The sequence below is a fragment of the Sabethes cyaneus genome, chromosome 1 (genome assembly GCF_943734655.1).
Source record: "Sabethes cyaneus chromosome 1, idSabCyanKW18_F2, whole genome shotgun sequence".
In the NCBI taxonomy this organism is placed as follows: domain Eukaryota; kingdom Metazoa; phylum Arthropoda; class Insecta; order Diptera; family Culicidae; genus Sabethes; species Sabethes cyaneus.
In genome coordinates, this window is record NC_071353.1 from 112,060,385 (window position 1) to 112,086,844 (window position 26,460).

The window sequence follows — 26,460 nt, forward strand, 5'->3', positions numbered from 1 at the left end:
GGTGGAGCGAGATCTGGCGAGCACTGGGTGCCCGCGGAACTGGAGATCAGTTGCCATGGACCGAAACAGATGGAGAAATTATACTGCGCAGGCCTTGTCATAAGACGTTAGACCAATTAAGTAAGTAAGTAAGCTAATAAACGATTGATTTACTGCTTATACTAATGCTTATTGGTTACCTGGGACTTTATTTCTTAAATTCGTCGTACCGTTTTAAAAACCGTCCATCAAAATTTTTCATCGTCCGAACTAAAAATCACAACAATGTTTACGAAGCCAACACCCGTGTATTTGTGTAGGACTGCATGACAAATGTTATTCTGCAAAATTTCTGCAGGTCAGGCAAGTTTTCCTGGCTGTAGAATAACGACAATGCATTGCGTGAGTTATTTTCATTTATGAATGACGGAACTTAACACGATTAGGGTAGATGCTCCAGTAATGGAGGGATTATGTCGGGGGATAGTGTGTAAAGAAGATTTGAACACTCAATTTATCAGTTTCCAATTGAACTACATGATAATATGGTGCACCATAGTGTTGGCTTTAAATACATACCAAAATTATACCATTCTGCTGGTTAATATATCTAAAATATTGCTTTTCCTGACATTAGTATGTGCTCCTAAAGTAGTGGTAATGTTCCTATAATAGTGGAAAATTTGCCTATAATAGTGGAATGTTGTTTACCGCCTTAGCAACGCTTGCAATGAGCATGGCAGCAGGTGGTTAACAACGTAGGCTTGTTAAAATGCTATGGTTTGTTACGAATTTCTTAAGCAATTGCAGTCTATTGGACTGTTGAAAAGGAATTTGTAATTTTTTCACCAACATCTTGAATTTTAACTGTGTATCTTAGATAAAACTGTTAACAAATATATATTTAACAATAGCAAACGGAAATTATCTCGAAATCCGCCAAAATTATGATATATTTCAAGTTTCCACCACTACTGGTACTACCACAACTACTGGAGCATCTACCCTAGTCGATATTGTCTTCTTCGTCGCACGAAAAAACGTAGGAAATTTGGCTGGCAGGACTTCTTTAATGATGAAAAACATTTAAATAGATCCCAGCTCACTTTGATTAATCGCGTATGATAGACAACAAACTAAAATATTAGGGAATAATTAGTTTTGCATTGTGTGTCATAAAAATGCTGATATTTTTACTAATTTGTGTTAGATAGGACGGGAATAGGCAATTACGACGAAGCAGCAACATGCCCAGCAACATGTTGTCCGAGTATTTGCCTCATTTCACACTGTATTTTCGCGCTACATCACTTGCCATGTCACTGAATAGAGCTTTCTGACAGCTCAAGCACCCACACTAGCGAACACGAAATACACGTGTATGTTTACCTCATTTTGGGAAACAGCTTATGCTGGAGGAACAAACCGAAAAATAGTGATTACTAGTTGTGTTTCTCCGTTTGCCACACTGCAGAGCACATATTTCGCTCAAATGTTTCATCCTGTTCCAAATTCAAGCACATATTTTGAAAATTTGCTGGTATTTAAGCCAGCGGAAGCCGAAATTCATGCTGTACCTTGGAGACAAATGTTTACTGTTGTTGTTTGCCTCATTTTCAAGCACCAATACACACATAACTGGAAAGCTCTATAGTGTAAAAAATATACTTTACGTCATCGCACGGATTAAGAAAAGACAATTTGATGATCGGATGACTGTATCGTCGAATGGATCCACAGTATGGTCACATATAGGCAAATCACCACAGAGCTGGGAGGGATGTCAACAACGGTGACTGCAACCAAAGGTTGTCCACAAGGAGGGGTTCTCTCACCCCAGCTTTGGTCATTGGGGGTTGAAGATCTTCTGAGAAGCTTAGAGGCAAAATTTTTCGAAGTTGTGGGTTTTGCTGATGATTTGGTCATCATGGTTCGTGGTAAATTCGACACCGTGATATTGGATAGAATGCAGAGGGCCTTCTTTGTCTTTTGTTTAGATTATAGTACTTTAACCAGCTTTGGGTCATTCGTGACTGCTGCGGGATTGGAATTTGAACCCGGGTCCTCGGCGTGAGAGGCGTGAATGCTAACCACTACGCCTGGACTGACCCCCAATCAGTTTTATTGGAAAACCATGTTCAATCATAATCTGCCACAGCTCATTTTGTTTAACTGAATCGTACACCGCTTTGAAGTCTATAAACAAATTGTAAGTCTGAAGTTAAATTGTCGGAATTTATCGAAGATTTGGTGCAAGGTGAACATTTGGTCCCTCTCGAAAACTGCACTGGTATTCGCCAACAAAGGTTTCCTGAGAAACAGGATGCGGGAGAGAAATTTGTATGCAGAATTGTGAAGAGTAATGCCTCGGTAATTGCTGCATTCGAGTCGATGGCCTTTTTCAATAGGGCATAGGAGACCTTTCAATCAGTCCGTAGGTATATCCTCCTCAGTCCGTACCCCTAGTATAACCTGATGAATTGCACAATACAGTCTTTCGCTCCCGAGTCTCAAAAGCTCGGTGGAGATGCCCGCTTTTCCAGTCGCTTTGCCGTTTTTCAGCTCTTTAGCTGCTTTTCTAACCTCGTTCAAAGATGGTAGATCCACAGCTTGTCTATCAACCTCCATCGTTATGCTATTTCTGTTAACCACTCCATCTTGTTCGCCAATTAACAATGCATCGAAAAGTTATTTCCAATGCCTAGCAACCTCCGATCTTTCGGTAATCAAGTTCCCCTCCTTGTCGTTGCTCATAACAGGAGCTGACACAGTCCGGTTCCTGCTACCGTTGATCGTATTGTAGAAGCTTATTGTATCGTGCCTTTTGAAGCAATTCTCCGCCACCGCAAGAACGCGCTCTCAGCGCTGGCGTTTCTTATGATGGTGAAGTTTCTTTTCGGTAGCTCTAGCATTTCGGTATTTCTCTCTGTACTGACGTGTCACAGTTGCAGCCACAATGCGACTTCTGGCTCGATTCTTCGTAGTACTGATACTGATCGCGTTGTGGATGTGTCTCCACTGTTCGTTCAAGTACTCTCCAAGTTGTTCACCAATCCGCTCATCAGTCTTTCGAGAGTACTCTGCAGCAACTCTTTCCGCTGATAACCGCCGAATGTTCAGTCGTATCTTCCCCGTTGGTTTCGATTTGATTACATTGCACAACCGGGCGCGGATCTTGCTTATTATGAGCTAGTGATCCGAGTCGATATTTGGTCCCCGGAAGGATCGCACGTCTGTGACATCAGAAAAGTGCCGACCATCAACCAGAATGTGGTCGAGAGCAGGACTTTCCGTTAGGGTGTTTCCAGGTGTGCTTCCGAAAGTTCCATCGTGCAAAATAGGTACTACAGATAGTCATTCCTCTGGCTGTAGCGAGGTTGATTAACCTCAGGCCATTGTCGTTTGTGGTAGGATGGAAGCACACTTCGGGTCCGACCTGTAGATTTGTACCCCCGATGACTATCTTCATGCCATATCCTGGGCACTCTTCATTTGTCCATTCGAGAAGATCATAGAACTCCTCTTTCACGTCATCGGGCTTGTCGAAAAAAATGCCTGGGCTATAGCCCCCTCTAGAAATGGGCAGTAGTTCAGCCATTGGATTTTTTTAACGTGTTCGAGTTCTATTTTGTACTGCTCCGCAACGTGGTGGAATATTTTGATGAAACTTGCACCAGTTGCTCTTCGTAAACATGTAAATTGTAAACAAAGTCATGCCAATTGGTTCCAGTTCCTACTACAAGTGGCGTGCCGGTGAGGCACGAGGGGGAACTGTATAGTTGATCTATTGTGATAACGCCCGGGTGTTTGGGTGACCCGCAATTGCATTTCTTTTTGCTATAATCGCTATTGAATGAGCGATATGCTGCTTATTAAAGTTTATGCCTGCTTGTGTGTATTGGGGTTTACCCTTCCTTTAAAGCTTGATCTACTTTACTCACTTATTCCTCGCTGCCAGTACTGTCCCGTATTATTGCCGTCCCTGGCGAGGACTCATTCGTTCCTCTGAGCAGTACACTTAACTATAGGAGGGACTTTTGCACTGTCAAGAGACTTCGGTGGGAAAATATAGAATTCAGTATGAAGGAAGGGTAAATGAGGGGCCTGAGAATAAACTCATGCTAAATTCACTTGACATCGAATGGGTTGATTCTACTAAGATTCGAACCCACGACCACTCGCTTGTCAAAGCAGACTAGGTAACCTTGCGGCTACGGAGCTCCCCTAGTCAGACTTTATAATCACGATCTATTCGAAAAAAACCTAAAGGTGCATAACAATAATTAATTTTATTTCCTACTAAGAATGACAGAATTCTTAGAGACGCTCAAGATGTTTTCAAAAAGCTTATGTTCAAGCTATCTACAGCTATGCCTCGATATAAGGCAATCTCGATATAAAACAACTCGACACAAGACTGAATTACCTGGATATAAGACCCTATTTTTATCCTTTCGAGATAGCTGTCAACGACACTAGAGCTCCCTTCAAGTTCTATTCGAAAAGCGACGGCAAGAAGTTATTCATTATTTCAAGAAAATTCTAAAAAAAGTAAAAAAAAACGTACAGCTCAAACAATTATATAAATAGTCAAAAAACGTAAACACACAACACAGAGTGGCAACAGCTAATGCATTTCTTTTGAAAAAATGGCGATTCGATATGACACAATTTCGAAAGGATCAACTTTCTCCTTTGTGGTGCGATCTATCGATATCAAAACAACAAACTTCCTATGCTTGGTGAATAAACAATTAAATAATTTTCAGTGAGCTTAGCTTTTGCTATAGAAACTTATCGACGTATCGATTTGGAACTACAAACCAAAGATTTATTCTATATATTCATCAAAATTTACTACATAATTACGGATCAATCTTCGCATTTGTCTGATGTTTACGTGCTGCTACGAATCAATCTGTGCACCATGCGCCAAACTAGTAATTTTGCGCACACTTTTCAGGCGCCCTTCGCATTCAATCGCGAGCTGCAATGGTGCGCGGAAACCTCGAACGGGGAAGGAATACCTTCCCGTCGTCTTCGTCTCGTCATCAGCAACTCAGGGCGCACGGTTGCTCAACGTTGTTGAATCCGCACAGCAGCGCAGTACTTTGCGAGTAAATTCCTCGACTTTGAGCAAAATGATTAGATACTCTCCTGGAGCGAGAAAGCCGCGTCCCGCGGAAGGAGAGTGAGCACCGAACCAGCGACCGGTGAGTGGTGAACCACAGAGTAAGAGGTGTCTTGTTTGGCAACCCCCATTCGGATGAAGTTATGCGAAAAGCGCGCACGGGATTAGTCTACGGTGTACTGTGGTTTCGAGTAGATGACGGATTGTGGCTATTACTAGCGACCGCCTTGCATAAATTCACTAGGTAAACAATCTCGCGAAGGGAGCGTCCTCGATGAGTTGCACCCCTCTTCTAACTGAGACTGTGACTGTGTGTCCTATTCTGTCTTTTTATCGCTTTTGCTGACTGGCGTTGCAAGTGACCGTCTTGAAAAAAGTGCATGTGCTTTTCCAACCTAGCTTTTCATCTTTTATCATATTATGTTTGAAAAGAAGCATAAGTGTTGTTGACTTGTGTGATTTTGCGATTCATCTGGGAGCGCAACAAAGCACGGTGAAAAACAAATGCGCATCGGCCCCTAAAGTGTGGAGAGGTCGGTACTTGTTAACCGAGTGAAGACGAAAACTTGTGAAATCCGTATAGTCGAATGTGAAAATATCCGTCTGTTTCGCTGGTGTGTGGTGACAGTGAATCCCGGGGGCTGGCGGATTCCGAGGGAGCTCGTCGCTGTGAACATTTGCGCCGTTGCTGCTCGAGGACGTCGCCGCGCCGGAGATATCGAATTTACACATTCTTTGCTGTACCCGGACCCCGCGGACTGTCGATGACTATATCGGTTGAGTATAGTGGTGAACGTGCTCAGCATTGGCGATTAATTTTCCAACGAGACTACCTCGATAGTTTCGCTTTGCTACCCTTTTTTGTTTGGCATGCACTTCTCTCTGTGCTTTAGCGTTGTTACTTTTTTTTACTTTTTTTTTTTTATTTTAGAGTGTCTTTGGTGGTTAGTGTCTAGTAGATCGATTTCAGTTCAGTGCCACCCGACTGGCGGTTCGTTCGTATGCAAAGTGGTGCACCTTACTTTGCACAGTTACGGCCGTTGTTTTTGTTAAATCTTTATTTAACCGAATTCGCTGGGATTTCAACTGTTGTTGCGGCAGGAAACGAACCCGCGAAAATAAAACAGCTGTAGAAGTGATCGTTAACATAGTTTCTTTTAGTGTGTATGCTGTAGGCAGTAAATGAATAACGGAGATCGAAGAGAGTGTTGAAGTTGAAAACATAAAACGGAATGAATCAATAATTAAACCAACATTCTAGTGATTCGTGATAAAAGAAATTATTAGGACGTCACCGTTGTTCCTCTTTTCAGTACACTGAAATCGAAAGTGTTGACCAACATTTTACTTCGAGAAAAGTTTGGAACCTGCTTGGATTCGATTATTCCACTGAGACTATTTAAATTCAGTGATTTCTTCAGATATTCACAGGTAGGCAAATCAACACTGTTTTTATCTACTTTAAACTATAAGACATGGTTTATTGAACTCTACGCGCGATCATCGAACGAAGATTAAGGTGAAACCGGCTGCCAATTCTCACCGAACCAAACTGAAAGCAGTCCGAATTTGCTCCATTACTATTTGATTGTTTATTGTAATCATGACGAAACTTGTGCTTCCGTGTATATCTTGGCGATCCAATCTGTCTTAGATGGCTGTCGGTCGGACCGGCGGGCGCGTTTCTCCGAACGAAATTTCATATATGCGAGATCGACGCTCTTTCAATGTTTGTGCACACACAACACGGTGCGGCGCTTCGGTCGGATTCGGATTCGGTACCGTCAGTGCTCAGTAGCTTTGGGAAGAAACTCTGCTAAGTCGGCCCAACATGCATGTAATGCACTCTGCACATGCGAGTAAAGTGATTACGTGCGGCGTAATTGCCTGACACAACTCCACATGCCACACTGTGCGAGGCAGGTGTGCTGGGAAGTGCCAATTGTTGTGAACCTTTTCCTGCGGCGGGAAATGGGGTGGAAATAGCAATTTCTGCTAAACATATCGTTACTCAACTAGGTTGCAGCAAGGTTTAGACAGCAAAATGCCTTAATCTGCTGGCAGTTGTTGACTTAGCTTTTAAGTTAAAATTGTTTTTCTGTAGTGCTAGGAAATTTAGGCCTTGTTCCACTTTTGTCTGACGACACTTAGTTGACATAAAAGTCACAATTAGGTTTTAATTTTAAAATGAGTGGTAAAGTTATTGGATCGACAATGAAAACACAATTTTTTACTCATTGCGCAACACAGAAAAATCACAAAATTGGACACCTTTTCTACCATATGAGAGGTGACACCCTACAATGCATATGCATGCGTGCTCAAATGTAATTTTTACCTTCATTATGTTGTCCACTTTTCTCAATGCAATGGCTCGATCAATTTTGGAACTGTGGGTCGCAAATGAAAGCTGTTGTCTGGGTCCATTATCCATTATTATTGAAAGTTTTGATTTGGTCCCAATTTGATGAGCCAGTATCACAATCGATAGTTATGCTGAATGCGATATTGATGGAAGTGTAGGCTCATTGAATTGATACCGTGATTGGCAAGCGATTTTAATGGATTAAAAAAATCCTGTGCCAAATCAGTAAAAAAATTAACGCGTTGTTTAGACTGTTATGTATGATTGAATGAAATAACCATTTATAAAAATTGATTATTTGTTGGCCGTGAAAATGGATTTTGCTAAAACTAACGGTAAACTTAATCGTTAGCACACATCACGCAGACAAGTTTTAAGCGAAATAATCACTGGCGAACTCAAGCTGGGTTACGCTGGGGTACCCTTTCCTTCCTTTTGTTCCCCAGCTACTTGTAAATCTGTTTTCATTTTAGCAATCCCTGTAGAGCGACACAAAACCTTTTGTACATTTTTGAACCTCCCCCTTACCAATGGCCACCCTATTCCCCCTTTCAGAAATCTCCTCTTGTCGTCCAATCACCCGTACAACTGCTGTTGTTCCAAATGAAAGAGAAACTCACCCGTTACCCATTTGAACTTTCCGCTCCACTTGTGAGAGACCGCCTCCCTCTTTTGTTAACCCCCTGAGCTGATTCTTTTATGTCAAAAAACATGTGTGCTAAGTTTGATGAAGAACCGTTCAGGCATTCTGGAGTTAGAGCGGAACATACATTCACACTCACGTTCCTCTCGTCCCCCTGTTGGTTCCTTCCCAGTCCGCTCCCTCTTCTGCCACGAAGCTAATTATGCTGTTTGCCCACTGAAAATCCCTATAATGGAAGCGAAACAATTTTTTTTTGTCATGTATTTCTCCTTGGTGGAACCGCCCCCCCTTCATAACCTCCCTCTTCTTGTTTCCCTGTCACTTGGACAACTACTAAATGAATCAGAAAAGCACCCCCTTTTACTTATTTGGACCTGCCCGCCTTGATAGGGCAACGGGCCCCGTCCCTTTTGTCAACCTCTCAGTGCTGATTCCCTTATGTCAAGTAACATGTGTGCCAAGTTTGGTAGAGAACAGGCAAGGCGTTCTGGAGTTATGGCAGAACATACAAACATACTCATGTTCACTTTTATAGATAGGGTAGGTGTACCCTTAGTGGAAGTACCCTACTGGCACGGTTGTTACAAAGTTGTTGTGGTAACCGAAATATGACTAATTTCAGTCGTAATCCGGTTGCTTCAACTAAATGGACCTAAAGTGTGCTACTTGGGTAGTACCAATAGTGGTGGTACTTGAGGAAAATACGCCCTTTATGAGCGAAAATTCAATTATGCTTCCAATTAACATACAGTTAATGTGCACCTGGGTTTTGCGCTTCGCTTGAAATGCACCTCTTTTGTTTTAGTGGTAAAATAAAATCGAGAAAAGCTTTTGCATAAATTAGTAGAAGCATTCTGCTCGATTTGCTAAAATTTACTGTGTTAAACTCAATACTGCATAGCTGCTGAAATAGATATTGAATTCTATCGTTTTTTGACATTATTTATTTATGAATTTACGAAATTTAAGTCTGTCGTGGATATAAGATCAGTACTTGCTCTCATGCAAACATGAAGAGCCAATTTGTATAAATTTTAGTTGCAGTAATTAAACGTTTAATGAATTGCCTCCATTATGGGTACACGATGCCTACACCATAGGAACCTTACCACCACTATTGGCAAGCCAATGATGTTAGAAAACTGACTTTCTCTTTAAAAAATTTTATATTTCCAATGACTCCGACTGCCATTTTTAGAAAGATTAACGAGAAATTAACCCTCCTCATGTATTCATGACTACAATGGTTGCTTTTAGTGTATTAGTAAATAGGTCTTAATAGCTCTTTAGTTACAGTTTTTCATATGTAGTACAGTAGATTCCCTAGGATAAATAATTGTTTGTCTTACATTATCGATAATCTTCAAAAATGTTTCCGTCGACAAAAATGTTTTTCTGACGAGAAAACTGATTATGAGCACAGGCCCTTCAAAATTATCTCAGCATAAAACACACACACAACGCTAATCTCATCGCGTATCGCATTTTACTTGAATATTTTAAACAAAATCGGCCATTCACTTCACTTAAAATTCAGGATTTAAAAACATTTAATTGTAGCACATCAATATCTGGCTCACTTTTCGTCAATATATCTTCGCAGTTGGCAGAAATTCACAAAATATGAAAGCCCACGAGCACCGAATCTACATTTGCGCATGCATGCACTATGAAAAATCAGTACGTACAACTGGCGTAAAAACTTGCGCAGTTTTCATCCACTGAACTTTTCACTTAAAATTTGTGTTTCAGCGACTTTTACTCACATTGCATTTAAAAATCTGGCAAGTTTTATTTACTTTATTCTTAAAATAAGACGAAATGCTCGCCGAATGCAAACCGGAAGTTTCCAAAATTATTCCGGTAAATGAACGTATCGATTTTTCAGAGTGCATCTATTTCATGCACGGTAAAAAATAACACGTTGAAGCGAAGTGATTTACTGTTGGATTCGCACTACTTGCCTATCATTATGATTCGAAATGAAAATCCTTTGAAAATGAATCAACACAAAGCAAAACGAAATCAACAGAAAATCACTTTAATTACCAATGCGCTATGTTTAAACTTTTGAGCTGTCAAATGAATTGAATGTATTCGAATTAATTTTTTTTTATTAATTTATTTTTTTATTTTTTAATTAAAAACAAAATACAAATAAAAAAAATAAACCTCAATTGATGTTAAATAAAGTGGATTATTGTTTGTAATGCTGGCACGTCCAAATATGGTTCATTGTTGTCATAACCGTGGTGGTGTGATGAATCCCATAACTTGAAAACAGATAGCAATTTATTAATTTTAACAACATACATAATCTAGCTGTACTCACACTCTAGAATAGCAGTAATTTCAAGCGAAAACGTATTTTCACCATCTGGATTTATGATTTTTTTTCGATCACTGAAGGATACTTTTCTACTTCGCGAGTTTTTGACAGTTGTGAAATGCGAAAAAAAATTAGTTGCAAAGTCAATAGATATGCATTATGATTCGATGGTAATTTCCATTGAATAATATTCAACGAAAGATCTCTTCTTCGAAAAATGGAAATCTCTCAAAAATCAACACTAAATCACTTCAATATGCAATGCTGCGTAACAGATTGATTCAAATGCAAAAGCACCTGAATTGAACGTGACGATTTTTTACCGTGTGCAGCAGGGCGATTTTCGTACACTCAAAAAAATCGGCACGTCAAGTTTACGTGAAAATAAAGGTAATTCTCATCTATCAAACTTTTCATGTAATATTCACGCGAATCATTGGTAACTCGCACTCATACTAACCTGTTTACGTGCGATCCCGGTAAATTTTATCAAATTTCCCATTAGCTAATACATGAAGTTCATGTAAGTTGCTGTACAGAAGTTTACATGATTTTTCACGTGGATGCGACGTGTCGATTTTTTTGAGTGTACTCTTTCTTTTACCTCTTGCTCGTAGTAAGCCAGTGGTGCCAAACAAAATACTAATATTATTGCTTTTTCGTCATGTAACGAAGAAATCTAACGGAAGATATGGCAACATTACGTTGGGTAAAGAATACCAGCGTGTTTTGTGTTAAGCTTTCGCGTGACTTTAGCTTAAATGTTCATCATATGTTATACAATACTCCCGTTTTCTAATAACATTGCTCATCAAACTGCATGTACAGACACAATGCGTATGGTTATTTGTCGCTTACAGCTTCTATTCTATTTGCAAAACAATACAAATATAAAATGATGATATCTTAATAATTTCTAATTTCACCTTAAGAACATTTCAATCATATTCTGTGCTAATGCATGTATATTAGAGTGTCCCAAAATAGCACTATGTCAGAAAACCCGGGGGCTCACCCCTCAAATGATAGCTTAGGGTGTCACAACAAAACTTTTATATGACGTCAACATTGGTTGCCGCGATTTAGGGGTCGCACATTTGAGTTTTATGAAAAAATGGCATTTTTCAGGAGTAAATTCAAAAAAAATATTTTTAGAAATGTTATAATAGGTGAAACAAGGTACTTAACTAAATTTTTCACAATCATTGAGATCTGATACATTCATAAAAAAGTTATGGTGGCATGTCTGGAGTCATATTTGGTTACAAAAATCTATTGAAATTGGCAAAAATTTAAAATTTTCGAAATTTCATTTAAATAAACGTCAAAACAGGGTATCGAACAGTGTCTCAGCGCAACGTAGCGTTTAGATGAGAAATTTTATGGCGAACAACTTTGCTGAAGAAAGTATGGAGGTATCTTTAAATCTCGCTGAGATATTTACCGTTTACTGAAGGCGGAACAAAACACATTTCTGTAACTTTCAAATTTTAGCAGTTCCATGTGAAAGAGGTAAATGAGAAAACTTGAACTATTCACTCTAAACGTCACTTACGTTGTTGATAAGAGGAAACATGCACCTTCCAAAGAATTTGGCACCATTTAGGCTCAAGAATCACTTTTAAAAAGGGCGTATTTGAGGTACTATGTTTGAGAAATTGTATCTACTGAATCTAAGTTTGCTCCATAATTAAGCCTAAACGTGAGCTTTTGAAAATTGAGTTTTAAACATGAAAAAATAAACACTGAAAAAAAAATTAACTATGTTCTAAAGTCAGGAAAAAATGTAAAATTAAAATATACACGAAATGGTAACTTCGATTTTTTTTTGGAAAAATAGTGGTGATTTGATGCATTTTGAGACTTTTTCTGAAATGGTGCAACATTTATCAAAGGATTTTGTAGAACAACGACTTCTATTAATATTTTGTAACTTAAGATTATTATTATATTTCTTATTAGGCCATTGCAAATCATATTTAAAGTTTTTGACACCCCCCCCCCTTGGAAATTGGCTTGAAAAATCGGGGGGCAAAAAAATAATTTGTAGGATATGAGTCAAATTTCTTTTTATAAAATCAATTGTCTGTGGGCTCTACAGTCTGAAAAACTCGAAAAATGAGTCTCCGAGTTGAATTAACGCTTCTAGTAGAGATGGTCGGGTATGAAAATTTGAATACCCGAACCCGACCCGTACCCCATCAAGAAAAAAATTAAAAACCCGTACCCGACCCGAACCCGCAAGTTTATTACTTTTGATACCCGAACCCGACCGCAACCCGACGGGTACGGGTACCCGACCATCTTTAGTATTAAATGTGGTTAATAGAGATACCCGACCCGACCCGTACCCGGTTTCAAAAACAAAAATTAAGAACCCGTACCCGACCCGAACCCGCAAACTATTTTTTTTCAATACCCGAACCCGGCGGGTACGGGTACGGGTGCGGGTTTCGGGCAAATTTTCCGCTACCCGACCATCTCTAGCTTCTAGCACGAAACAGAAATGAAAATTCGAACAATGGAATTTCCGAAAATCGTCCAAAAAAAATTTCCTTCGTTTTTGTCATTTTTCGTATATTTTTGCATAGAAAATAATAACGTATATATTATAAGCAAGAATTCGGTTTTCACGTTTCAACTTTAAATAAAAATTCTTAAAATCATCTTTTTTGCTCGATTAAAAAATTCACTTTGTTTTTTTTTCGCCCCCCCCCCCTTCAGTGGCCGAACACCGGAAGGACCAAAACTTTATAAAATATTTGTAATGGCCTTATTATTCTTATATTTCTCGTTATACATATACTTCGTACTTGAGAACACGTGTTCAAAATAATAATTAGCTTCTAAATGCAGCCGTATTTAAGATATTTGAAAAAAAAAGTTTATTATATTTTATTTTTTTATTTTAAACGTGCCCTTTTCATATGTTATCCGAGCTATATTACCATGTTAGCAACTAGAATAAATATTGCCTTTCAATTTGTCTGAATACACCTTGCTGATTCTACCATCTACTGATAGTATAAAAAGCGTAAAAAAAATTTCAGAGTTTATTTTTTCAGGTTCAAAAATCAATTTTCTACAACTCACGCTTAGGCATCATTTTGGAGCAACCCTACTTTGGGGAGATACGATTTTTCAAACATAGTACCTATTAAAATAAATACGACCTTTTTTAAAGTGATTCTTGAGCCTAAATGGTGCTAAATTCTGTGGAAGGTGCATATTTCATCCTATCAAATACCTAGATAACGTTTAGAATAAATACTTAAAAGTTTTTTCATTTACCTTTTTCACGTGGAACTACTAAAATTTGAAAATTGCAAAAATATGTTTGGTCCCGCCTTCAGAAAAACGTGAATACCTCAGCGAGATTTAAACATACCTCCATACTTTCTTCGGCAAAGTTGTTCGCCATAAAATTTCCCATCTGTACAGTATACGTACGTTACTCTGAGACACTGTTCAACACCCTGTTTTGACGTTTATTTGAATGAAATTTCGAAAATTTTAAATTTTTGCCAAATTCAATAAATTTTTGTATCCAAATATGACTCCAGACATGCCACCATAAATTTTTTATGAATGTATCAGATCCCAATGATTGTGAAAAAATAGTTAAGTACCGTGTTTCATCTATTATAACATTTCTAAAAACATTTTTTTGAATTTACTCCTGAAAAATGCCATTTTTTCATAAAACTCAAATGTGCGACCCCTAAATCGCGGCAACCAATGTTGACGTCATATAAAAGTTTTGTTGTGACACCGTAAGCTATCATTTGAGGGGTGAGCCCCCGGGTTTTTTGACATAGTGCTATTTTGGGACACTAATGTATATTCATTCTGACATCACTGTATTCTGACCAAAATTTGGAATTTTATTGCTAAATGTGCCTCTACTGGTACAGTCAACTTTCGTTCGTTGGGCTATGTTTAACTGGGCTACGTTTTAATCGGGCTCCCGTTAATTGGGCTATAGCCCATCTAAAACGAAGTCAAACGTCATTTCTGACAGTGTATTTTTTCTCCCGGGGGGCTTTTGAATATAGTTCATTCAAGTGTGGAAAATAATTTATATAGAAAATATTAAAATTAATTGAATGGAACACAATTGCATCATATCGTTTTCCGATCCCTTATAAACTTGACCCTCCTATTTTTAGCATCACGGTGAAACAGTTAAAAATGCCAATATATGTTAACATTGTAGCATGAAATTCAGCTATTTACTTGTTAAACAATCTAGAATTAAATTTCAACAATGAAAAGATTAGGTTCCTTCTGTATTTAATATAAGTGTATATTTTTATAAACCTTTCTGCGACGATTTCGACAAAAACAATCGATATATCCCTCGGTTTTGACATCTCAGCCCAATTAACGAAAGTCTTTCACTAAACGGGCTAAGAGCTTAGTGCAATTAGCGAAAGTTGAGTGTACGCTTACCTTATATAGATTTCAAGTCCTATTGCCGTTCAAATCTAACTTCAGTGACAGTAGTTTTCGAGCGTTTTAGTGATATAGAAAGACAGAAATTAATCGAAACTTTTCCACGATTGAATTCCACTTTTAATTTTATTCGCGACAGTTGGGTAAATAAAGTTTTTGAGGCGTTACGCGGTCCTTATTGGCCCATTCCATTTGATTTTGCCGTAATGGGTCAAAATAGAGATCGCTTAACGTATGGGACAAAATACCTCATTTACCCTACATATTTCGCCTACGATTTGCAGGCTTTATCAGTGGTTAGTTCGAAAGCAGACACTGCAGAACCAGATGGCTGCAAGTCGTAAGCGAAATATGTATCTATCGTGAATAAAATTAATAGCGGAATTCAATCGTGAAAATTTCATCCAACTTTAGTGTTTAGTTCAACTTTCAGTTCAATTTGTAATAAAGCTGCTTATTTAAGTAAGTTCAATTTTAAGTTTAATTTCTAGTCTAACTCGAGTTCAATTTTAAGTCCAGCTAGCAGTTTAATTTGAAGTGAAGTTTCAAGTCTAAATTTGTCTAAAATTAAGTCCAATTTTATGTTGAGTTTTATGCCGATTTAAAGTCCTTTAGTTCTATTAAATAAGTTCTATTTCAAGTCCAATTTCCCGTTTAGTTTGAGTCGCCTTTGAAATCAACCGCGAAGTTAAACGTTCATTACTGCAATTAAAATTTATACAAATCTCATCTCATCTCAAGTACTCATCTTATATCAACAAAAGATTTAAATTTCGTAAATTCATAAAAAATTGATTTTTAGTTCTATTTAAAATTCATCTCCATCCATCCATCTATCAATTTCAAATCCAAATTGGTTCAAAATGCAATCCAATTCCATGTCAAATTGCATGCCAAAATAAAGTCTGATTTTATGTCGAATTTCAAGTGTAATTTAGTTTCAATTTCAAGCTCAAGTCCTATTTCGACTATCTGCAATTTGATCTAATCTTTAGTCCTTTTTAGTCTAATTTAAAGTCATATCTAGTCTAATTTCAAGTCCTATTTTGTATCTAATAAAAGAAAAATTTCAAGTTTAATGCCAAGTCCAATTTCAACTCCTATTTCAAGTCGAATTCGTGATCAATATCATGTTCCATTTCACGTTCACTTTCAGGTTCAATCAAGTAAAGTTTTGTTTGTTATTCCAAGTAAAATTCAAAGTTTGATTTTAAATCCAATTTCAAGTTTAAGTTAATTCCGCTTTCGAGTGCATTTTAGGTGCAATTTGAAGTCCTATTGAGTTTGAACATTGAGTTTCTTGCGTAACTTTTCAAAAGGTCCTAAGTTAGTCTGTTCTCTGTGCTATAAGTAGTGTTGCTAAGCCCGCACTTGTGTGGTTTAACTTTCTCACATACTCGTACTCGTTTTAACGAACACGCCGGCCTAAGCATTTCTTTCGAACTCTCGCGCTTATTTATTCATGCACTACGATGAGTTTTTTCTCGAGTGTATTTAGCTATCAGCCACGGTCGTCACTCTCGCTCGTTATTGCAACCCGAGCAGCTAATACCAATCACTCGGGAGGGCTCGCACTCCCATCCGCGTGTAGAATCGAGGGCGTAAGATGGGAGCAGAGGGCTTTACGGGCAGCTGGCTGTTCACGAGTTGTTTGCCTGGTTAGTAGGCTATACAGAAAGGCGCTACGAGGGTATGCATTCGCGAGAATGTAGGTAGCAGAACGTTAGTACACAGCAATGGTGGCTATTTATCATACGCTTGCGTCAGTGACGTAAGCGTTGGGGACTCTGCTTCTCATACTCGCTTGTGAGAGAGTAGGCATTGTTAGCTTCTCTCTCGATTTACAACATTGGTTATAAGTGAGTTTTCTTGCTCTGTCAAAAGTGCTTCATCGGGGTAATATAGAATTTAGCACGAAGGACAAGTAATGGGGGGCCTAAGAATAAACCCATACTAAAGTCACTTTGACATCGAATGGCCTGATTCTACAAAGAGTCGAACCCGATGTCGACTGTTATCGCTATGGTTTTCATCTGACGCCAGCACAGGTTCTCGTCAGTAGTCTGGTTATCGTTGGTTTCGCCACGAGCCTCTGGCTCTGCCTATTCTTTATTGTCCTTGTGGATTACAGGCGAGTGTTTTTCTGCAGACTCTCGTTCACTCCTCTCCTCAAAAAGTGTCCGATCCACTTCCACCTACGTTCTTGAGTTTTAGTTGCTATCGGTCGTTGACGTCGCACGTTTAATAAGTGGGTTGTGGAGTCTCCTTTTTATCCAGTCCGCTGTGGTTCAAAGATTCACCAATATAAATAAAACAGTTTGCTTTGCTTTTCCAGTGTATAAGATTTACACTTTTCGCAGGATGATGAGGATGAGAGAGTTTGTTCTAACTCTTTTATTCATACGGCCTAATGTCTACGATTCACAGGTCCTGGGAGGAGAAGTTGAATTCGAATCTAGTTACAATTGGCTCCCATTATAGCTTGGTTTGATCTGCAGATCCCCCAACATGGGTAAAGAGGAACGGTACACATACTTAATTAAACGATGCTTCAACGACCCTTCCTTATTTTTCCGCTCTTTTCCCTTCACGTCTTGTCTAACTTTGTTCGGATACTATAAATTCCTTTGTTTCTTTACTTTTTTCTACCGTTCTCTCCATCGATTGTAAAAACTACCGTTATAAACAAATTATATATTATTAAACCTCAGTATAAAGGTCAAGACAAAAACACCAGGTTGATCTTTCTATTTAGAATTGGCAGAACAATTAGCGTTAAAAATCTTTCATTTTATTATAACATGTAGGCGTGTAGTGTCGTGTAAGGAGTCAAAAAGCATAAAGTTGATACTCTGTATCGATTTCGTATATTATGATCAAATAGCGGCAGCGCTATTTGACAATCAATTTGAATTAGAGTTTAAAAAAAGCTTCCCGTGCGGCGTGTTTGCCTGTCTTGCGCCCAAACCAATACCGGTCATCGGCAAACATGTGATCAATGCGTCAAACTAAATAAAATTTAATGCCAAACAAAACCCAAACCTGCCGCGTTCCGTAAGTGATGCGCAATTTCCGACTCGACAGGCGCTCAAGTTGACACGAGTAGAAAATATGACGACTCAGCCACTTTATTAAGTAGGTTGTGGAAGAAATTTATTTTAATGAAAGCTGATTTTCTAAACATCACCCTCGGTAACATGAGCGTGTCTATGCTGATAATGATAATCGATCATTGTTTGCTAGGAATTCTCAGATTTCTGTGTATAAGTTCGTTTTGGTATGCGAAATGAAATAAAATAATCGAAAGGAAATCGAAGGTGAAATTTGTCAATTGTCCGCGGTTTGAACAATGAAGTGTTAGGCCAAACCAAAATGGGGACACGTACGTGCAAGCAGGTGTCGTCGGTTGCCGAGACATTCGACCTCTGTTCGTTGAGAAACCTGCTCAACGCTTAGTCGCAAGTGGGCAACCTCACCACATGTGGTCACCGTACAGGTTATGTAATTTGACACATAGGAATTTCGCCTTGATCGGCGTAGTGTAGTGGCTTTACTACAGATTGGAATGATTGGCACTAAAGTTCACATTAAACATTGCCGCTAGTTACAGTCGATGTTCCTAGATGGACGCATGTGAAAATACCAAAAATTGGTGAAATTTCAATCACGGTTATTCCACCTTCAACGAGATTGTGTGCTGCTCCTTTTCGGTACATAATAAATCATGTACCATGCAATGAAGATATGTTGTTACACTGATTAGAAAATGTTTACTGACTGATGTTTACCACTTTGGCATCTGTTGCATCACACGTTTGTGTCGTGTTCCACATTCCCCTCCAATCAGTGCCCATTTGGATGCCGAGTATCCTACTCATAATGGTTAAATTCAATTTCCTTTTAATCACCCGCTGAGCGATGTCCAATCTGCTAGAGATGCAGTTGTTCCGTAATCATCACCTCGAAACGGGATCGGATCTTGAAAATTAATGCCACCGTGCAACATATGGCCGACAATATTATGCAATCTACTGGCTACCTAGCTGTGCTAGAGACAGCCGCGTACGGAGCGAAATGGCAATCTTTGAAAACGCGGCAAGCCAAGCGCGCCGCCTGTCAATACCGCGTGGCATAACAACAACAGCAACAACAACAAAAAACAACGAGCATTTCGCAGATTGCAGAGCCCAGCTCGGCATAATCTATCTAATAACTTGTTTCATCCTAAAAAAAGCGAAAGTGACCGGGCAAGTTCCGTGCCCGGCTGATAGTTTAGTAGCTGTTGTATACAAAACATGCCGCCATACATACAACACGGCTGACCGCGATGAAGCAAAAAACCAGCACTTCGATTTGCAGAATTTTTTTTCACGTTGTTTATGCCCCGAAGCGAAGTGCTGTCAGAGTTGAGGCCGCATGGTTTTTTTTTTCTGTTAATATTTAACGATGAACTATCACCTCGTAGTTTTACCCGATATTTTGACACAACAATTATTTGCTTACCACAACTTAACAACAGCCTCTTCGGCCATACAATTACTAACGAGCGAGAGGCCGGGGAAAACTTTTAAGGCGAATGATTATCGAATTCTTTTTCGATCATTACATTTTCGTTTCGTACAAAATTTGTTTCGCTGCTGGGCAAAACTGTGTTGGGTCTTTATTTTTTGCTTAAGACGTATATTACTGAAGAGGGTGTCTCAGAATATTGGACGCCACTGTTTGAGGATTACGCATACTTTTACCACAGGCAAGGTAAAATTACACGCAAATCGAATTTTCTGTTTTGAAGTGTGACAGTTCAGTAGTTTTTCACCGGTGAAAGTGAAGTAAGTTTGTTTATTTTCTGTGGTAAACATGGATGCTGAACACAAGGTCATTAATACACCGTATTTGCGTAATTTAAATCAGCTTCGAATCTTAAAACGAAGCAAAACCCCGTAGTGAATTGATTGTAGTAGATCAATGAATATATCATAAACATCAATGAATAGAATTTTGAGACATGATCCTGGAAACAAGGCGAGAATCAAAAGGTTTTGCGAAAGAATAGGCTGGCTATAGCTCATCATAAAACTGAGGTGGTAGTGATTAGTAACCGAAAGGCAGTGCAGCTGACGAAATTCGCAGTCGTGGAATGCATCATCGACTCTAAGTGTGAAGTGAAGCACTAAATTTCAATAGCCACGTCGATTATGCCTGTCAGAAGGCAGCAAGAGCGATCACAGCGCTAACCAGAATCTTACCGAACAAGTCGGCGATAAGTAGTAGCAGGAGGAGACTCCTGGGTAGTGCAGTCACGTAAATACTTAGGCACGGCAGCTCTGTGTGGATTTTGACAATAAAAATTAATAGAAATTGTAGGGAACGAGCCGAGTTAGATGAATCAGCGTAAAACAAATCTAATGAAACTGAATTATTTACTTGAGTGTAACTGAAACCCCTTGCATAGGAAGAATACCGTCATACGAACGATGAGAGACAAGGAGAGAAATGAATCGTTCAATATGAGACTTACGCATACTGTGGCATGATATAGCATGCTCTAAACAAGTCAGTTTTTGGACAAACGTAGACTTTGACGGACGTTGTTCCGTATTCCGGAGGGCTCGGTTGGAAATAACCGACGGACACGACATTGGCGTAGTGCTCCCAAATAGTGAGTATAGTAAATTGAATATATATAGTGGCGTCTGGTAAACGCCTATTCCAGAAAATTTAAAAGATGCTTGTGCGCATCTGGTTGTTTGCCGAACTGCCTCTGTGAGGGCTATTTTTTGTACATACTTGGGTGTATGATTCGCGTGCCTCTGGGAAGGCAGAATAGTTTACTAAAACACGCTGGTATGCGTTGTTTGATCGCCTCTGGGAAGGCAGCGTAAATTTGTTTGTATGCGATAGCTCCCCTGAGAGGGACTTTTAGCATCTCGCTTGAGCGCGTCTGACTATTGGAATGATTGGAATACGCTGATGTGCGCGTATTAGTGGCGTCTGGCAAACATCCATCTGAGAAAGTTGAAAAGATGCTTGTGCGCATCTGGTTATTTTTTAGCTGCCTCTGTGAGGGCTACTTTTGGCATATGCTTCGCGTGTATGATTCGCGTGCCTCCGGGAAGGCAGAATGGTTTACTGAAACACGCTGGTATGCGTAGTTTGATCGCCTCTGGGAAGGCTGTGCGAAATCGTTTGTGTACGATAGCTCCCCTGAGAGGGATTTTTAGTAACTCGCTTGTGTGCGTCTTACTATTACCGTGGACCCCCGTTCGTTTGACCGTTTTTAATCTGAACACTTTTTAATTTGAACCCCGTTGATTTGCACGACGTGCAAATTAAAAATGGTTCAAACGTCATATTCAATATGACATCATTTGCTTATGCAGACAATGCACATAAACACGATTTATTTGTGCTGATCTAGCGTGTTTAATCTGTTTCACATTGCGTTTTCCCAACGATTATGGTAGAAATCTGATCGGAGAATGAATATTCGCTGCTTGCAACTGCCAACTGAATCAAACCACCAAAACAATAACAAAGAGCAGGGCAGCCAGTTCACACAAGTTCTAGCATATTTAGGGTTACCAGTTGTTCAAATTAAAAACTAACCCCGTTAGTTTGCATGAGGAATCGTTCAAACGAACGGGGGTCCACTGTATTGGAATACGCTGGTGTGCGCGAATTAGTGGCGTCTGGCAAAGGTCTATTTGAGAAAATTGAAAAGATGCTTGTGCGCATCTGGCTGGTTTTTGAACTGCCTCTGTGAGGGCGACTTTTTGCACATGCGTATTTTTTGCGTGTGATTTGCGATTATGATTCGCGTGCCTCCGGGAAGGCAGAATGGTTTACTGAAACACGCTGGTATGCGTAGTTTGATCGCCTCTGGGAAGGCTGTGCGTAATCGTTTGTGTACGATAGCTCCCCTGAGAGGGATTTTTGTAACTCGCTTGAGTGCGTCTTACTATTATTGGAATACGCTGGTGTGCGCGAATTAGGCGTCTGGCAAAGGTCTATTTGAGAAAATTGAAAAGATGCTTGTGCGCATCTGGTTATTTTTTAGCTGCCTCTGTAAGGGCGACTTTTTGCATATGCTTTGTGTGTGATTCGCGTGCTGAAACACGCTGGTATGCGTTGTTTGATCGCCTCTGAGAAGGCTGTGCGAAATCATTTGTGTACAATAGCTCCCCTGAGAGGGACTTTGGCAGAATTGTCTATTGAAACACGCTGGTATGCGTAGTTTGATCGCCTCTGAGAAGGCTGTGCGAAATCGTTTGTGTACGAAAGCTCCCCTGAGTGGGACTTTTAGTAACTCGCTTGTGTGCGCCAGACTTTATTGGCATACGCTGGTGTGCGCGTATTAGTAGCGTCTGGCAAAGTTCATCTGAGAAAGTTGAAAAGATGCTTGTGCGCATCTGGTTATTTTTTAGCTGCTTCTGTAAGGGCGACTTTTTGTATATGCTTTGTGTGTGATTCGCGTGCTGAAACACGCTGGTATGCGTAGTTTGATCGCCTCTGGGAAGACAGTGCAAATTTGTTTGTATGCGATTGCTCCCCTGAGAGGGACTTTTAGTAACTCGCTTGTGTGCGCCTGCCTTTTCGGAATACGGTGGTATGGGCGTATTAGCGGTGTCTGGTAAACGTTCATCGGAGAAAGTTGAAAAGATGCTTGTATGCATCTGGTTATTTTTTTAGCTGCCTCTGTGAGGGCTACTTTTTGCATATGCTTCGTCGAAAAACACGAATCTGATCCTGATATCTTTTAGCTGCCTCTGTGAGGGCTACTTTTTGCATATGCTTCGTGTGTGATTCGCGTGCCTCTAGGAAGGTAGAAATAGAATAGTTTACTGAAACACGCTGATATACGTAGTTTGATCTGGCCTGTAGAAAATCGCTTGTGTGCGAAGGTTTCCCTGAGAGTTGATAATGAAAATGATGATTGCAATGACGGAAATAATTATGGTAATGACAAAACTGATTCTGGTGATATTGAAAGTAAGGATTGCAATGAAGAAAATAATTATAATAATGACTAAAGTGATGATGAAAATGAGGTAAATGATTATGGTAATATCGAATCTGACGTATGTGATGGCTGTAATGACGAATATAAAGATAGAAATGAAGTAAATGATGATGGCAATGACGAATCTGATGAAAGAGATGATTGTAAAGACGAAACGAAAGCGATGCTAATAACGAAAATGACGATGGTAATGCCAAAATAGCAATGGTAATGACGAAAATGATGAGGGTAATAACGAAAATGATAATGGTAATGACGACAATGATAGTATTGATGATAGAAAATGATGACGATAAAAATGATAGTGATAATGACGTAAATGATGATGGTAATGTCGAAAAATATGTAGACGATATTGACGATTTGGTTATTTCAATGATGTTAGTTTTGTTGACCTGGATGATAATCATTTTGATCATTTTGATGATGCTGATGATTTTGAAGTCGTGGATAATGTTGACGGTTTAGATAATGATGACTATTTGATAAAGATGTTGATATAGATGTTGATTTTAATTATTTCGATGGCGTGAATGATGATTTTGAACATTTTGATGATGTTGATGATTTTAATTATGTTAACGATTTTAATTATGTTAACGATTTTTATTATGATGATGGTAATGGTAATTATAATGGTAATGACGAAATTGATAGTGGTAATGATTAAAACGATGCGGATGTCAAAAATGATGATGGTCATAAGATTTTTTTTGGTCAATTAATCAGAAGAGTAGAGGAGGGGGTGAATGTAGGGAACGAGCCGAGTTAGATGAATCAGCGTAAAACAAATCTAATGAAACTGAATTATTTACTTGAGTGTAACTGAAACCCTTGCATAGGAAGAATACCGTCATACGAACGATGAGAGACAAGGAGAGAAATGAATCGTTCAATATGAGACTTACGCATACTGTGGCATGATATAGCATGCTCTAAACAAGTCAGTTTTTGGACAAACGTAGACTTTGACGGACGTTGTTCCGTATTCCGGAGGGCTCGGTTGGAAATAACCGACGGACACGACAGAAATCTTTCACATTTGAATAGCACGTACAGATTGATAAGAATGAGAGTAGTGAGGACCTACCATACCATATCACTGGAAACGGTCTGCTTGTGTCATTGCCGGCATCATTCCCATTGGATTTATAGTGGAGGAGGATCTAGAATGCTACAGAAATAGAGGCATCCGCGGGGCTCGGAAACGAACACGGATTGACACATTGCGTAAGTGACAAGAAGAATGGGACCACGCGGTCAATGGAAAATGGACACATCGGCTGATCCAGCTGATCAAATATGTCCACGTGGATGAAAAAGAAGCACGGGGAGTCAACTTCTACCTGATACAATTCCTGTCAGGCTACAGTTGTTTCAGAAAGTACTTGGCAGGGACCGAAACGGTTACACTTTTTCTATACATTTACCAGCATGCAGTGCCATGTCAGACTCTTAACCAATACCATCGCTCTGTATCGGTAGTGCCTATCTCTTGTAAGTGACGAGAGAAGCCCGAAAGCGTACATGATAATAAGCAAACATTTCTATACGTGATCTGACCATTCATCAAAATGTCGTGTAGAAATGACATGCATTTGCCGTTTTTTGCTTTTAGTTATAGTTGAAATAGTATGGAGAAGTGATAGAGAATTAGGTGTACGGGGAACCTTCTTATTTAAAACCGTGTTGTTTGGGGGAAAGCTGTATGTTTGGCTTAAGGGCCAAACAGAATTTTGCGTTAACGCATCCGTCAGCGCTAATTTGTCAGTTAACCCATTCGCTATGTAAGCACAAATCGATCTCTTGTACTCTCATGGAACTGCCATATGGAAAGTTTGTGAAGATTTGGTGCAAAGTTTCGTCTATCCTTTTCACTCTTTAACAAACTTGTGCACCGACTTCACAAATAGAACAAACTTGGGAAGGTGGCAACACCGTTTCGTGCACATAGCGAATGGGAAAACTCAGAATAACGCTGACAGACGCGTTGACGCAGCATTCTGTTTCGCCCTTTACGTGCGCAACAGCAAAATAGAATACAAAAAGTGTCTCCAAGACTGGTGACATATTCTCCTCGATACTAAAAAATGTAAGACACGTAGAACAAAAGATGTTTTCGTTGTTCTTGCATTTTTTTTTCGGTGCTTGTGTTCCAGTAATATGTCGCAAGAAAAATGGTAAATGTCTTCAAATTTTTGTCATCAACCATTACATTTAACGTCCCTGGTACCTGCATAGATTCGCCCCATGGAGTCATCTTTCTGTCCGGAGTGCGCTGACGTAGAAGAACCAGAGCACGTGACATTTAACTGCCCACGATTTAAAGCAATATTTGCCACCAGCGGTGAGGACTACTGCCCAGACAATGTCGTCCCAAAAATGTGTCATCTGTCGAAATAATCACACGTGGAATGTGATTAACCGAACCATCACACAAATCATGTCGGCGCTACAGCGAAAATGGCGCGAGTACCAAGAGTCGAGTAGTTAAAAAAGGTGGGGAACTTCTCGTCGGTGAAGGTAATTCCACCGCCGGGGATTACTCGAATCGCCAATGCCAGAGTTGAAAGTTGACAAAGTAACAACACTCACGGAAAGAAATCCTGCGAGGGGGGCCGTAAAGGGATGGACGTTAAGTTGGTCGCCATCCCAGCATCGGTGCACGTCTCTACAGGTAGTGGAGTACCCAAGTAACCAGTAAGCACTAAACACTAGTCCTTGGACAACATTGTATAAGCATACAGAACTATGATTAAAAGCATATTTTTCTTTACATACTTCTGTAGAACTCACTTAATGCTAAAAAGGCGAAATAGCGGGTTGTTAAAATGCTACGCCACAAGCATCCAATAGGCGAATAAACGCAAAACTAATGAAGCCCATGCGACTCCTACATTTGGCTGTCTGAACTAGGTAAATGATGATCAGTTACAAATTTTCGCTGGACGGATATACAGATCAAAACATTTTTCAATTAAATCTCAGTAAAATGAATATTGCGAACATTGAATTTTCTGCAGCGGGTTAGAAATCTTATTAACCAGCTAGCGCACTGGTGGTTGTAAATGAAATGTGTACTTAGGACAAGTAAATTGAGATCCGGATTTAGTTTAGGTGTGTGTGGTTATGTTTATAGGTTCCAGACCGAAAAATTTAGATCCAGATATATTCATGAAAGTGTTCTATATATTGTTTAAGGTAATTTCAATGATTTTAAGCAAAATTATAACAATATTTCATACAAGGCATGTTGAATCAATGTCCTTATTGTTTAGTATTTATTATGTAATAAAATTATAAATGGTTTTAAATAAAATGCAGGCAAATAAAAATTATAGTAAGTATATATGTTATTTTCTAACCCAACCATAACATTTGATTGATTTCAAAGCGCGCAGTTTTAAAAAAAATTCAAATTCGCTTCTTATGATTTTAGTTTTCTATGTGTTTTGACAGCTCGAAATAAAAATATCATCATTTTTACCGCGGCGCCAACTACTTGTCGAATGAAGCTTTTGTTCACCTATAAGCATTA

General features: G+C 39.3%; 1 protein-coding gene across 4 annotated transcripts in view; it reads left to right on the plus strand.

Moving 5' to 3' along the window:
- Nucleotides 1-5,251: 5,251 nt before the first annotated feature.
- LOC128740124 (uncharacterized) overlaps nucleotides 5,252-26,460 on the plus strand; it is a 68,045-nt gene continuing 46,836 nt past the window's right edge. Inside the window, exons 1-3 of one of the 4 annotated variants that reach the window (XM_053835643.1) lie at nucleotides 5,252-5,354; nucleotides 6,042-6,054; nucleotides 6,272-6,541. The gene's annotated coding sequence lies outside the window, so the exon portion shown is untranslated. The other 3 variants (XM_053835639.1, XM_053835649.1, XM_053835656.1) reach the window with 3 other exon arrangements.